Source organism: Alosa alosa, chromosome 15 (genome assembly GCF_017589495.1).
Source record: "Alosa alosa isolate M-15738 ecotype Scorff River chromosome 15, AALO_Geno_1.1, whole genome shotgun sequence".
NCBI classification, from domain to species: Eukaryota; Metazoa; Chordata; class Actinopteri; order Clupeiformes; family Clupeidae; genus Alosa; species Alosa alosa.
This window is the reverse complement of record NC_063203.1, coordinates 6,764,660-6,777,855: the sequence shown is the minus strand read 5'-3', so window position 1 is coordinate 6,777,855 and position 13,196 is coordinate 6,764,660. Positions and strand designations below refer to the sequence as shown.

At 51.3% G+C, this 13,196-nt stretch overlaps 1 protein-coding gene across 3 annotated transcripts in view; it reads right to left on the bottom strand.

Annotated features, from left to right (window-relative positions):
• pak1 (p21 protein (Cdc42/Rac)-activated kinase 1) overlaps positions 1 to 13,196 on the bottom strand; it is a 42,254-nt gene that overhangs the window by 18,761 nt on the left and 10,297 nt on the right. The gene's annotated exons all lie outside the window — the stretch shown is intronic.

Genomic DNA, 13,196 nt, shown 5'->3' with positions numbered 1-13,196 from the left:
TGAGTGTGTGAGAGTGGCACTGTAATTACACACACATCTTCTCTCACACCTCCTCAGGCACAGACACACACACACACACACACACACACACAGGCCAGCCCAGCCCCCCGACACCTCATAGAGGAGGCTCACATTTCAGACACTGCTGTCACTTTTAGCAAGAGTCCTGTCACCACACGCTCCAGTTAACTAACACACACACACACTTATAGAGTTGCCTCAACTCACCTTAAATACTCTTGCCTGGTTCACTCACATAACACAACACCACCACTTCCCATTTATAGGGGCATATATGATAAGACGAGATGAGAGATCAGCTTAAGGTAATCACAAGGTCTTGACCACACTCTCTGTGTGTGTGTGTGTGTGTGTGTGTGTGCGTGTGTGTGTATGTGTGTGTGTGTGTGTGTGTGTGTGTGTGTGTGTGTGTGTGTGTGTGTGTGTGTGTGTGTGTGTGAATTCACAGCATGGAGAATATCGTCTTTACTCCCACATGTGCGAATGCATTTATAGAGTATGGCATGTCTCTCTCACACAGACGGTGACACAGTCCTACATGGCATGAGGTGCTTTCCCCCGCAACACAAACTGATGACTCCGTCTTAGAGCTCCTGTCAGCTTAATCCCATTGAGGCATCAAACCCCCCTCTCTCTCCCTCTGCTCACACACAAACACACTACACACACACACACATTCCCAGACATGTTTCGCCCCGTGGACTACAAAGGCTGTGTGTGTGTGTGTGTGTGTGTGTGTGTGTGTAGTCGGCGGGTGAGACGGGCTGTGTGCCACATCAGAGGCGCTGCCTCCTCTTCTCCACCGCACTCCCCTTTCATCTCCCTCCTCCACCTAATCACCCCCTTCAGCCCCAACCGCACCTCACCGCCCTGCCCCACACCACCCGGCTCCACTCCGCTCCTCTACTCCACCTGAGCTCGCTCATTGTCTGCTCCAACCACACGCACCCCCACAGGGTGTTTACACCTGCTCAGCCAGACACCTGTCACATGGCGAGGACTGGAGAGAGATTTGCCCAACACGCCGTTACACAAATGACTCAGAACTTTCCAGACTGTTGCAGATTAAATGAGACTGTTGAGAGATGGTGGCTCGTTCTAAGTGTGTATGTGTGTGTGTGTGTGTGTGTCTGTCTGAGTGTGTGTGTGTGTATCTGAGAGAGAGAGAGAGAGTGTGTGTGTGTGTGTGTGTGTGTGTGTGTGTGTGTGTCTGAGTGTGTGTGTTTGTGTGTGTGTGTGTGTGTGTCTGTGTGTCTCTGTGTGTCTCTGTGTGTACATGTATGAGTGAGTGAGTGTGTGAGTAGGTGAGTGTTGGTCCATGCTGGCTCTGAGGAGTGGCCTCTAGTCTGTCCTGCTGGGGTGTTGGGTGCAGGAGTCCCTGTGTTCCTGGTCCTCCATGCTGAGTCATACGTGGCTCACCTCACAAACTTCCTGCTGTGGAGAGCACTGGAGTGAGTCACGGCTGACCCATGAAGCACTCTCGGCCTCCCTCATTCACTCTCACTCTCACTCCATCTCTCTGTCTCTCTCTGTTGCTCTCTCACTCTAAGTTTACCTCACGACCTGCTCACATGCCCTCTCTACATCTCTCTCTCTCTCTCTCTCTCTCTCTCTCTCTCTCTCTCTCTCTCTCACACACACACACACAAAAATGGTTGTAAAATGCTCTCTGTTTGTTCCTGTGGGCTCCTTTAACCCCCCCATCCCACCTCCAGCTCCTCCCTCCAGGATTATGAACCCAGAGAGACGAAGAGGGCTGTAGAGCTCAGGTGTAGTGGCCCCACCCAAACACCACCCCTACCACGCAAGGGAACTCGCAGAAGAGAGAGAGAGAGAGAGAGAGAGAGAGAGAGAAAAAAGAGAGCGAGCACCATTCTGGATTCTAATTATAGAGCCTCAGCAGTAGCTCAGCTCAGGCAGGGCTTCGGTGACCAAGGCAACGGTGGAGCGAACACAAAGACTTAAGAATGTGAAGTGATCACTTAGACGCGTAAGAGTTTTCACAGCAGTGTGTACCCTTGAGCTGGGATTGTTAGTCTGAATGCGCTTCCTCAGAATACATGCATACGACAAAATTCAAGGTTTAAACGTTGCACGTGTCGACAGATGAAGTAAGAATATTTCCCAAACACACAGTGAGTATTTATGGAGAATTTGAAAAAAGTTCAACTTGACAAGGTGTATATGACACGGCATGAGGATTTCAGACTTTGGAAAGACTCAACATCGCGAAAGGTGAGCCGTTTGATCCGATCCTCATTAATAATCTTCATCAGTTTGGCTCCTGTCCCAGAGAGAGCACAGATAACCAGGTGTGACAGGTAGAAACCCAGAGCCTATCCAATCCTGACATCCGCTGTCTCACCGTGTGTGGGTGTGATAGATTATCTGACTCAAATAATCTCAGCACCTTGTGCAGTTCAACAAGGGCAAATTTAACACTTCTTTTATAACACAGACCACAGCAACACATACACACAAATGCACCCACCCTCTCTCTCTCTCTCTCTCTCTCTCTCTCTCTCTCTCTCTCACCTTTCTCTCCCTCTCACACAACCACCCATCCATCAAACAAACAAACACACTCAGAAAGACAGACACACACACACACACACATACACACACAGAGGAAAAATAAAACTTCATATAAATGAATGTGTACGCAGAAGTAGCCACCTTTTAGAACAAAGCCTTAAATGCTCTTCCTCATCCCATTTCTGCTGCATTTCTTGCTGCTAGAGCTGAAGGCTTCCACCACCTCATAGATCAGAGACACACACTGATTGGACTGTTTCATCTCTCAGGCTTTGTAGTCTCTCTCTCCCTCCCTCTCTCCATCTCTCTCTCTTTCTCTCTCCACCTCTAACTCTCCCTATCATCATTTCTCTCAGTCCAAACATCAACTCCCTTCTCCCGGTATTCTGCGCTGGCGGCATTTTGTGCTTTCGTGACATTAGAAAAAAAAAACGACGAGATTCGACTTAAACGTGTACAGCATGTCCATCTATTTTGGGCAAGGCGTGTGAATGAGCTGTGGGACTGTGCATGTTAAACAGCAGCTATCTGCAGCCCGCAGAGACCACGCCGCGCAAACGCCCCCGCAGGAATAGGGATGACTGGCCTGCATCACGCAGCGTTCAACTCACACAGACCACGCAGGGCTCATAGATGAGCGCTACACCACGCCTGCAGCCATGTCGCCTTTGGAATTTACAACCTACTGTCCTTCGATGGCTGCAGCGCGCACACGCACACACACACACACGCACACACAAACACACACGCACGCATGCGCACGCACGCACGCACGCACAAGCTTACTGCAGCGTAACATGTCATGTTCCAGAAACATCTTGCTCCCTCTCTTGCGGCCCTGCCTCTGCCATGGTAAACATAGTGCTCTCCAGAGAGCCTCGCAGAATACCAGAATACCTCTCACACAATCCTCCACCCCCACCTCTCCACGCTTCACACAAACCTGTGCTCAATCCAGCCAAGCCTCCAGGCACTGTACTACCCCGACACAGCGGCTGCTCCCCCAGTGACAGATACCCATTAGACCCCTCCCCACCGTAATCACAGTCCTCGCAGGGTACCCACGGCTCCCTCCTCCGCGCCGGAGCAGAGCGTGGCTCTCTCGTTGGAGACGGGGAGCGACTGCAACGGCGAAGCCGCCTCATTGGCATGCGCGTGTTGGCGCTGATCTGTAAACAGTGGGGCGTGCGGTGACAGACAGGCTGGCGGAGGCCCATCAGGAGATCATGGGCTGACAGATCGGCTCATTAGGGGAGAGCTGGGCCCTGACTGGGCCTCTGTCATGTCTGCTGCTTTCAGATGAAAGAGATGGAGGGAGGGATAGAGAGAGAGAGAGGGAGAGAGAAAGGGGGATGACAAAGAATGAGAGACGGGATGGAACCAGGGAGAGGGACAAAGAGAAGGAGGGAGGAGAGAGGTATGAGAGAGAGAGAGAGAGAGAGAGTGAGTGAATGCTCCGGGATTGATGTGGAGGGAGGCATGATCACATTCACCACAGGACAGGCAGGCCACCGCTCTCTCTTCCCCACTCAGGAGCTCCCCCCACTGGGCCTCGCCAGGCCTGATCGATGCAGTCTACTGGAGCTCCGACTGGATCATCTGATCTGTGGTATGTTACTGCTCTCACACCACACACACACCACACACACCACAACACACACTCACACTCACACTCACACACACTCTTACACACACTCACACACACACTCACACACAAACACACACCACAACACTCACACACACACACACACACACACACACACACACACACACACACACACACACACACACACACACACACACAGAGATGAAAGGCAACCTCCGGCTCCTCAATGCAGCTTTTACACTCCAGCAGAACAGCACCTCACAGTGCTAGAGGGGTGCCTTGCCTAGCCTTCCCTTCCGCACACGCACAGACACACACACAGACTCCTCTGAGTCAGCCTGTCTTACCAGAAGACACACACACTCACTCACACATAAACACACACACACACACACACAGATGCACAAAAAGAGCCATAGAGCTGAGTGATGCCTATCGCCTGCTATTCCTGGAACAAGCCTCCAGGACCTTTAGGTAGCAGGGTCTGTTACTGGAACAATCTGAGCAGTCACACTCCCGCGCTCATGACGAGAAAAGGGAATGAGGGGGAAAGAGAGAGCAGGAGGAGGAGGGAGGGAGGAGGGGGTAGCAAAGAGGCAGGAGGAAGAACTAAAAGGAGAGAAAACAGAAAAGAGCTGAGAGCTAAACTGCTTCACTTGTTCTGATAAACACTGATGCGTCACATGACGTTTGGGTGAGGTGAACTTTGAATGTACGACTTTAAAAAGCTAAAAAAGGACAAAAGGATATATTTTTTTTAAAAAGCTGAAAGAGAGTGGGAGACAGAGACAGGGAGGACGAGCAAACAGCACAGGATAATTAGTGAGGGCAGTCAAGGAATGGATGGAGAGAGGGGAGGAGAGGGGGAAAATAGAGTGTGTTGAGACAGAGAGAGAGAGAGAGAGAGAGAGAGAGAGAGAGAGAGAGAGAGGGAGAGAGAGAGAGAGAGAAGGAGGGTAGCACATCACTGATGTGCCGATAAACAACATCAGTAACAGCACAACAAGCAGCATCCATCTGGTGCCAGCCACCTGAGAGAGCCTGCCTTTGCACACACACAAACACACACACACACACACACACACACACACATACACACACACACACAAGCAGACACACACACACAAGCAGTCACATGCAAACAGACTGCACACTGGCGAGGCGCATCACTTACTGGTGATTACCCCACTTTTACACAACCATCCAGCCCCAGCAGGGGAGGCGCTGGCTGGCCCTCAGTAGCCTGAGGAGGGCTCTCAGGCAAGACAGCGGGAGACACACACACCCCTCCACCTCCTCCTCTTCCTCAGAGAATACCGTCATGCTTTCAACCGCCTTAACACACACATCACGCAACACAACACACAGAGTGTGTGTGTCTGTGTCTGTGTCTGTGTGTGTGTGTGTGTGTGTGTGTGTGTGTGTGTGTGTGTTTTGTATGTGTGAGAGTGTGTGTGTGTGTGTGTGTGTGTGTGTGAGTGTGAGTGTGTGTGTGTGTGTGTGTATGTGTGTGTGTGTGTCTCTGTGTGTGTGCGTGTGTGCATGTGTGTGTCTATGTGTGTGTCTATGTGTTTATATGAAAAATTGAGAAACAGAGGACTATCACATTACAGTGTGTCACCCAGGGTGTGAATGTGTTTATGAGCACAAACTAAGGCCTAATATCAGAGGGGACGCAGAGATAAAGCCAGAGGGCCACCACCACCACCACGCACCGTTTAAGAGGATAACAAGAGAAAGATGAGGCGAGCGAACAAAACGCGAGAACGATAACAGTCTCCACACAAAAGTGTGGGGGCGTGCCGAACAACATGAAAAATGTAAAAAAAGGCATAGCGTATCAGCAGGGGGGCCGGCGCTCCAAAGCTGAGCGAAGTGTAGCTTATGTACTATTATGTACATGTTAATGAACGCGTCACGGGGGAGCGCCACACCAACTTCAAATGTATATTTTATCATATTTTTGCCTGAAACAGTCTACCATAAACCCGCTACACCCTCCCACTATCATCTACCCCCAACCTCCACCCACACCACCCCTCCCACCACCACCCGTCTTCCTCCCAGGCTGCACCCCATGCGGCCTCACAGGAGACGCAAAGATGCAGATCTGCGTTTCAGGTGCTCCGTCTGTAGCCTGCTGTTCTCTATTTTGAATGCAAAGCAGCGCAAAAATGTGAATCCTTGGCTTCAAAACATATGACTGTGTCTGCGCTCAGAGAGGAGTCCCCCATGGCTCAGCGCTATGATGGAACATCACACTCCAACAGTCAATAACCAAGCTACATTTTCCTCCACAGATTTAGTTTCTCTATGTTAGTCCTCTGTCAGGGCTGAGCTCCTGTCTGGCCCTGAGAAAAAATGAAGGGAGTAACATAGAGAGAGATAAAGAGAGAGAGAGAGAGAGTGATAGAGAAAGGGAGAGAGAGAGAGAGGGGGAAAGAGAGAGGGAGGAAAACTTCATGCCAAAGAGGACTGTAGGAGCCGAGACACCCCAGAAGGCCCTGAGTCTCTGACAGACTCCACCACAGAAATGACAACAATGAGATGGCTGCTGAACTCAGCGCTTCGTTTCACTTTCTCTCTCTCTCTCTCTCTCTCTCTCTCTCTCTCCCTCCCTCTCTTTTTTTCAGACGGCTCCATTTCCCGTCTGCTGGTCTGTGAGCCCTCACCTTGCCCTCTGTGTTTGAGGTGGAAAGACCTTGATGAACCCCACACACTTACTCACTCACTCACTCTCACTCTCCATGCCCAGAGGCCAAACTCCTGTCTGGGGCCTTTTCCACACACACCCCTCCAAGAGAGTGTGTGTGTGTGTGTGTGTGTGTGTGTGTGTGTGTGTGTGTGTGGTGAAAGAGGGGGGGTGCAAGGGTGCTGAGGGTGGGCTCTGGAGCAGAATTCAGACCCCCCTCTCCCTCTCTGTCTGCAGGCCGTTGTTCTTTTCACTGGCGCTCGCCCTCACTCACCCCCAACTGAGTACCACGGACGGCACCCTGGCCAGCACGCCACAGCACCACACCACACCATACAGTGGGAAGCCCAGACCATTCATCAGTTATCAATTACTACACCCACACACACACACACACACACACACGCCACACACACACACACACACACACACACACACACACACACACACACACACACACACACACACACACACACACCCTATTGTTACACTATTGCTACACTGTGAGGTCCCTATGTGTGTGTGTGTGTGTCCCAAGGGTCCCATCATGAAGGCTCTCCAGCACACATACACACACCATGCCCAGACTCACGCCAGAGCAGATGGCACAGAGGCAGGCACTGCCAATTTGCATGTAAATGGGCCGGGTGGGGGGAGCAGGGGACGGGGGGATATGGAGAAGGGAGGAAAAGAAAACGCAGGAAAGAAGAGAGACAGGGAAAAAGGAAAGAAGAAAAACTCACCTGCTGCAATCATTCCACCCCCATAAGCTGTATAAATAGGGGGTGGGACATGGCAGGAGAGAGAGGGAAAGCAAGAAAGAGAATGTGTGTGTGAGAGAGGGAGAGAGAGACAGAACGGGAGAGGAGGAGGAGAGAGAGAGAGAGAGAGAGAGAGAGAGAGAAGAGTAGGGTGGGGCACAGGGTGTTCTCCCTTCCGCATGAGCAGGGCTCAGATTGGGCCGACTTTCCACAAGCCAGGAGAGCGAGGGAAGAGGGGGAGGCAGAGAACGAGAGAAAAAGGGCAGAGGGGAGGGAGATGAAAGAGAAAGATCAAGATGAAAAGAAAAGAGAGGAGAGGAGAGTGGGGAGAGGAGATAAAAAAGAGGAGAATGAGTGGAAGAGAGAAAGAGGCAGACAGAGAGAGAGAGGGGAAAAGAGGGAGAAAGAGAGTGGGGGTTGGGTGGGGTACAAAAAGAACTCAAGCAAGAGCGAAGGATGAATGGGGCGGGCAGGAGGCAGGTGGCGGTCACATGGGCGAAAAATTAGCCAATCAAAAGGGAACGGCCACTTCATCAGGGTTCCCTGTGGGACAGCAGCTCGGCAATTCAACTGCAGCGCACGAGTGGAGCCCCGTACCCAGCTGCAGCCTGCTGGCCACACCAGCACACGCCACCAACACACACCACCAACACACACCACCAACACACACCATCAACACAGACCACCAACACACTACCACAGGACACTACCACAGGACACTACCACAGGACACTAACACAGGACACTAATACAAGACACTACCACAGGACACTACCACAGGGCACTAACACAGGACACTAACACAGGACACTAACACAGGACACTAACACAGGCCAATAATACAGGCCACTACCACAGGATACTAACACAGGACACTATTGTAGGACACTAACACAGTGGCACAGGCGTAGGGCACTAATGCAGGGCGTGCTTAAGCAGCAGTGCTGTACAGTAAGCAGAATGGGGCCGTCAGGTAGGACAGCGGGGCGGCACATTGGGCCAGATGGAGCGCTTCCTTTCCATCAGCACAGACACAAAACACAGCCAAACAGTACAGCAGGGGAGGGAGAGAGAGAGAGAGAGAGACCGGGCCACTCAGTACACACACATCCACAAACACACATACACACACTAGCGAGAGAGAGAGCGAGAGAGAGAGAGAGAGAGAGAGAGAGAGAGACACCGGGCCACTCAGTAAACACACACACACACACACACACACACAGAGAGCAAGAGAGAGAGAGAGAGAGCGAGAGAGAAAGAGAGAGAATGCTGAGATAGGGGGAAATAGTGAGGTAACCTTACTATTTCCACAGAGTCAGGCAGGGGAAGGAAAGGGTTAATCCAGCAATGAGGAGGACTGGCTCTTTTAGTCAGGCTAAAATGGGCACTGGATGAGATCACCCAACACACACACACACACACACACACACACACACACACACACACACACACACGAGCACCACGGAAGCATAGGAGCAAGGCCTTGGTTTGACCTGCGGCTGCCCATGGCAACGCTACATGACGGATGGGCTGTGACAGCTCTGATCGCGGAGAGGGGGGAGAGCACTTTATCTATCAGCCCCTTCATCTGCCTGCATTGCACAGCCTTCAACACAATCACTCAGGTACACACACACACACACACACACACAGATATAAACAGTCAGACGCAAACATACAACACTAAGACTGATAATACATAATCCAGGATTTTCATCTAGGCACTCATCCTCTAAGCAGAATGGATAGAAAGTGATTTATATAGACTTAAATCCTGTGAGGCTGGTGTGTGTGTGTGTGTGTGTGTGTGTGTGTGTGTGTGTGTGTGTGTGTGTGTGTGTGTGTGTCTGTGAATGAGCATGCTTGCGTGTCTGCATGTGTAAATATATCTAATATCTCTATGTATTATATGTCTGTAAACATGTCTGAGAATCATGGTTAGGAGTAAATGCTGCTTACATGTCTACACAAGCCTCATACCCCCAACTGCATACATGCCCTTCACTGCTTAACCTCAACAGATTAAGAAAAACCCCACCAAGCCTGGCATGGCGTGACTATATAGACAGTACACCATCACCCAGGTCACTGTTCACCCCCACTACTGCTACTGCTGCTACTGCTGTTCCTATAGCCACCACCACCACCTCCACCCCCTCAGCAAGCTGCCTAAGGGCCAGCCAGCTTGGGGATCCCCACATGCCTGGGAGGCTCCATTAGGGAAAGCCCAGTCCTCATCATCTCCATATTACTAACCCCCACTCCCCTCTACTCTCCCCTCTACTCTCCCCTCCAACTGGAGGTGTGGTGGGCGGTGGAGGGTCAGGAGCAGATGGCGAGGGAAGGCCCGATCACCGGAGCTCACCAGTCAAACCAGGGGGACATAATCAATGCGACACCCCGCCGTGTGTTAGTTTAGTGAGCATGAGGACGCCTGGCTCACACACGCGCTCCCTTGGGAGGGGGACAGAGGGGGGGGAGAGGTGAGGGGGGGGTGCTATTAAGAGAGAAAGGTGGAGTGGGGGTAGGGTGTGAGTGTGTGTGTGTGTGTGTGTGTGTGTGTGTGTGTGTGTGTGTGTGTGTGTGTGTGTGTAAGTGAAACAAATTGACAGTGGCAGCTTCCTCCCGTCACACACACATAAAAAAAACACATGTTCGCCAGCAACAGCCACTGATCCCCTCTTAGCAAGTGAATCAGTCAGTCAGTCAGCCTCCTGAGTCTTGAGCCTTTCCTAGAAGGTGTCACTCACGCGGGCCGAGCTCAGAGTGTTGCAGGGATACTGCGCTGGCCTCAGTGGCAACAGTGTCCAGGCAGCAGGGCTGCTCTGTGGCGGTGCGTGTGTTTAGGAAGTTACAGCATGACTGGGTCTATGGGTCACTGTGTTAGGATCAGATAACCAGAGCTGGACTCCCAAGTCAGAGTGGCTGTCGGACACGCCATGCCTATGTGTATATGCATTTGTGTGTGTGTGTGTGTGTGTGTGTGTGTGTGTGTGTGTGTGTGTGTGTGTGTGTGTGTGTGTGTGTGTGTGTGTGTGTGTGTGTGTGTGTGTGTGTGTGTGTTTGTGTTTATGTGTGTAAGTGTGTAAAGTGTATAAATGTCTATGTGTGAGTGTGTGGGAAGGGGAGACAGACTGACTGCAGGGTCTGATAATAGGCCCCTCTGGCTGGGTCCATGCTGAGGTCCTCTCCCCCCTCTACCCCCGGGGGAGAGCTGGAGGCTGGATTACCCAGGCCAGGCCACAGGCGTGCAGGCCGCAGCGGAGACAGTGGCAGAGTGACCACCGCTACCCAACCTCTCCCCCGGCGGCCTCTCCGCTCTGGCTCCACACACACACACACACACACACACACACACACACACACAAAGATGTGGGGAGGACGGCTTCCAAAGGCCTCGCCAAAATATGTAACGCTACTCCTTTCCAATAAATACCAATACAGACTCACTCTCTCTGAAACACACACACACGTACACACATATGCAAGGACACATTCTGACCGTCTAGCTCAAATACATGAACAAACCTCAATAGAAACTCTCTCTCTTTCTAACACACACACACACACCAACACTTTAACAAAACACAACGTGCATGTTTCTCACATTTCTTCAGTGATATTCTCACTTTCACTTTCTCCCTTTTGCTGACACATGCACACACACACACACACACACACACACACACACACACACACACACACACACACACACACACACTCCCCTTCAGCCCATTCCTGCACAGAGCATGTTCCATTAACCATTGGCCTGGAGGCAGAGATTACCTCTAATAAGAAAACCATGCCGCGGCGCCACATCAGACAAAGCCCGTGCGAGCGGAACAGAGCGGAACAGCGCGGCGCGGCTATGGACAGCTGACCGCTCCGTGCTACTGGAGCATTCCAGCTATGCGCTAGCCTACCTCCACTCGGCCTCTATTTATATCTCCCCTGCACTGGCGGTCACAGCCTCGGAGTCTCAGACTCGCCGTGTCTGTCTGCCTGCGCGCTCCGTCTCTGCATGGCCGCGTGTTGAATCTGGCCGCTGATCAACACGGACAGGTGATAAGTGTGACTCCCGAGACGTGCCACTGGGCTGATCGATGCGACTTGAAGACCGTCGTTTATTTATGTGCACCTCTCTTCTGCCTCGGGCAAATTCATGCCTGTGTGTGTGTGTGTGTGTGTGTGTGTGTGTGTGTGTGTGTGTGTGTGTGTGTGTGTCTATATGTGTTTGTGTGTGTGTGTGTGTGTATATCTATATGTGTTTGTGTGTGTGTGTGTCTATATGTGTTTGTGTGTGTGTGTGTGTGTGTGTGTGTATGTCTATATGTGTGTGTGTGTGTGAATGTCTATATGTGTTTGTGTGTATGTGGGTGTGTGACAGAGAGGTTGTCTCGGGCTTGGGCCTCACCAATCAATGGGCCTAATTGCTCCCGTGAGGGTGAGGCCCACGGCCACGGCGGACTCGCCACAGATTGCACTGGAGAGGAGGCGCTAATGAGGGTTACCCTGGACACCACCACCACCTCGCACCTCCCACAGGAGAGCCACTACGCTGACAGGAGGATGAGGACACAGGGAGAGAAGAGTTCCATAAAGAGCCACACAGTAGGTCTGCAATCTAAAGGGCATGTGATGAGAAGAGGATTTAAAAAGCGAAGGAAACATAATAAATGCTAGCTGTTTTTGGGGAAAGAGTGTCAAATGTTTCCCCTCCACATGTAATGGAGGATATCGACCTGTATTTTTTGGCCCCTGGCCTCGGTATATCAGTCACTCCTCTCATTTATTCTGTTCTCTTTCTCTCCCTCTCTCCCTCGTTCTCTCTCTCTCACAGTCTGAGACACACATGCTGCCGAGCACCCTTCAGTCCAATAATTCCGACATTAATGGCTCCGATAACTCCCAGAATGCACAGCGGCGAGGGCTGGCTGAGAGGAGCTTCCTTTGCTTAATATCACTTAATGAGCCGAGCCTAATGCAAACTTAAGAGTGCGGCAGGCTCGGCAGCCAGGATCAATCACAGCATCTGCTGGCATCAGGCAATCTGAATAATGCACACAAGCACACACACACACACACACACACACACGAGATTTGCACAAATTGAAGAGCAAGCACACACGTTTATTTGGTACGGCTTACAAGAGAGAAAAGAGCAAAAGGTTTTTCTTGATTGTACAGGATGCTTCAGTGTATTTGCTAATTGCTAAGGGGAAATATAAGTCTACCTTGACACTAATTTGTGTGCAAACGCATGTGTGTGTGTGTGTGTGTGTGTGTGTGAGTGTGGTGTGCACAATATGTATGCATGAACACCTCATTTAACCGCAAACAAATGAGCAGCGTTACCCAACCTCCAAACAGCTTAACGGGCTCCAACTGCTCCCCTCTCTACAGGCCTGCAGCCGGTGTGAGTTCTCATGACATCATGCCTCCCGCTGCCATTGTCCTGACACTGACACCATCACAAAACAAGCAGCTCTCTCCTCTCCACCCTTTCTTCCTCTCCCTGCCACCTTCTATCAAAGCTGGAGAAAGAGAATGAGAGAGGGAGAGGGAGAGAGAGAGAGAG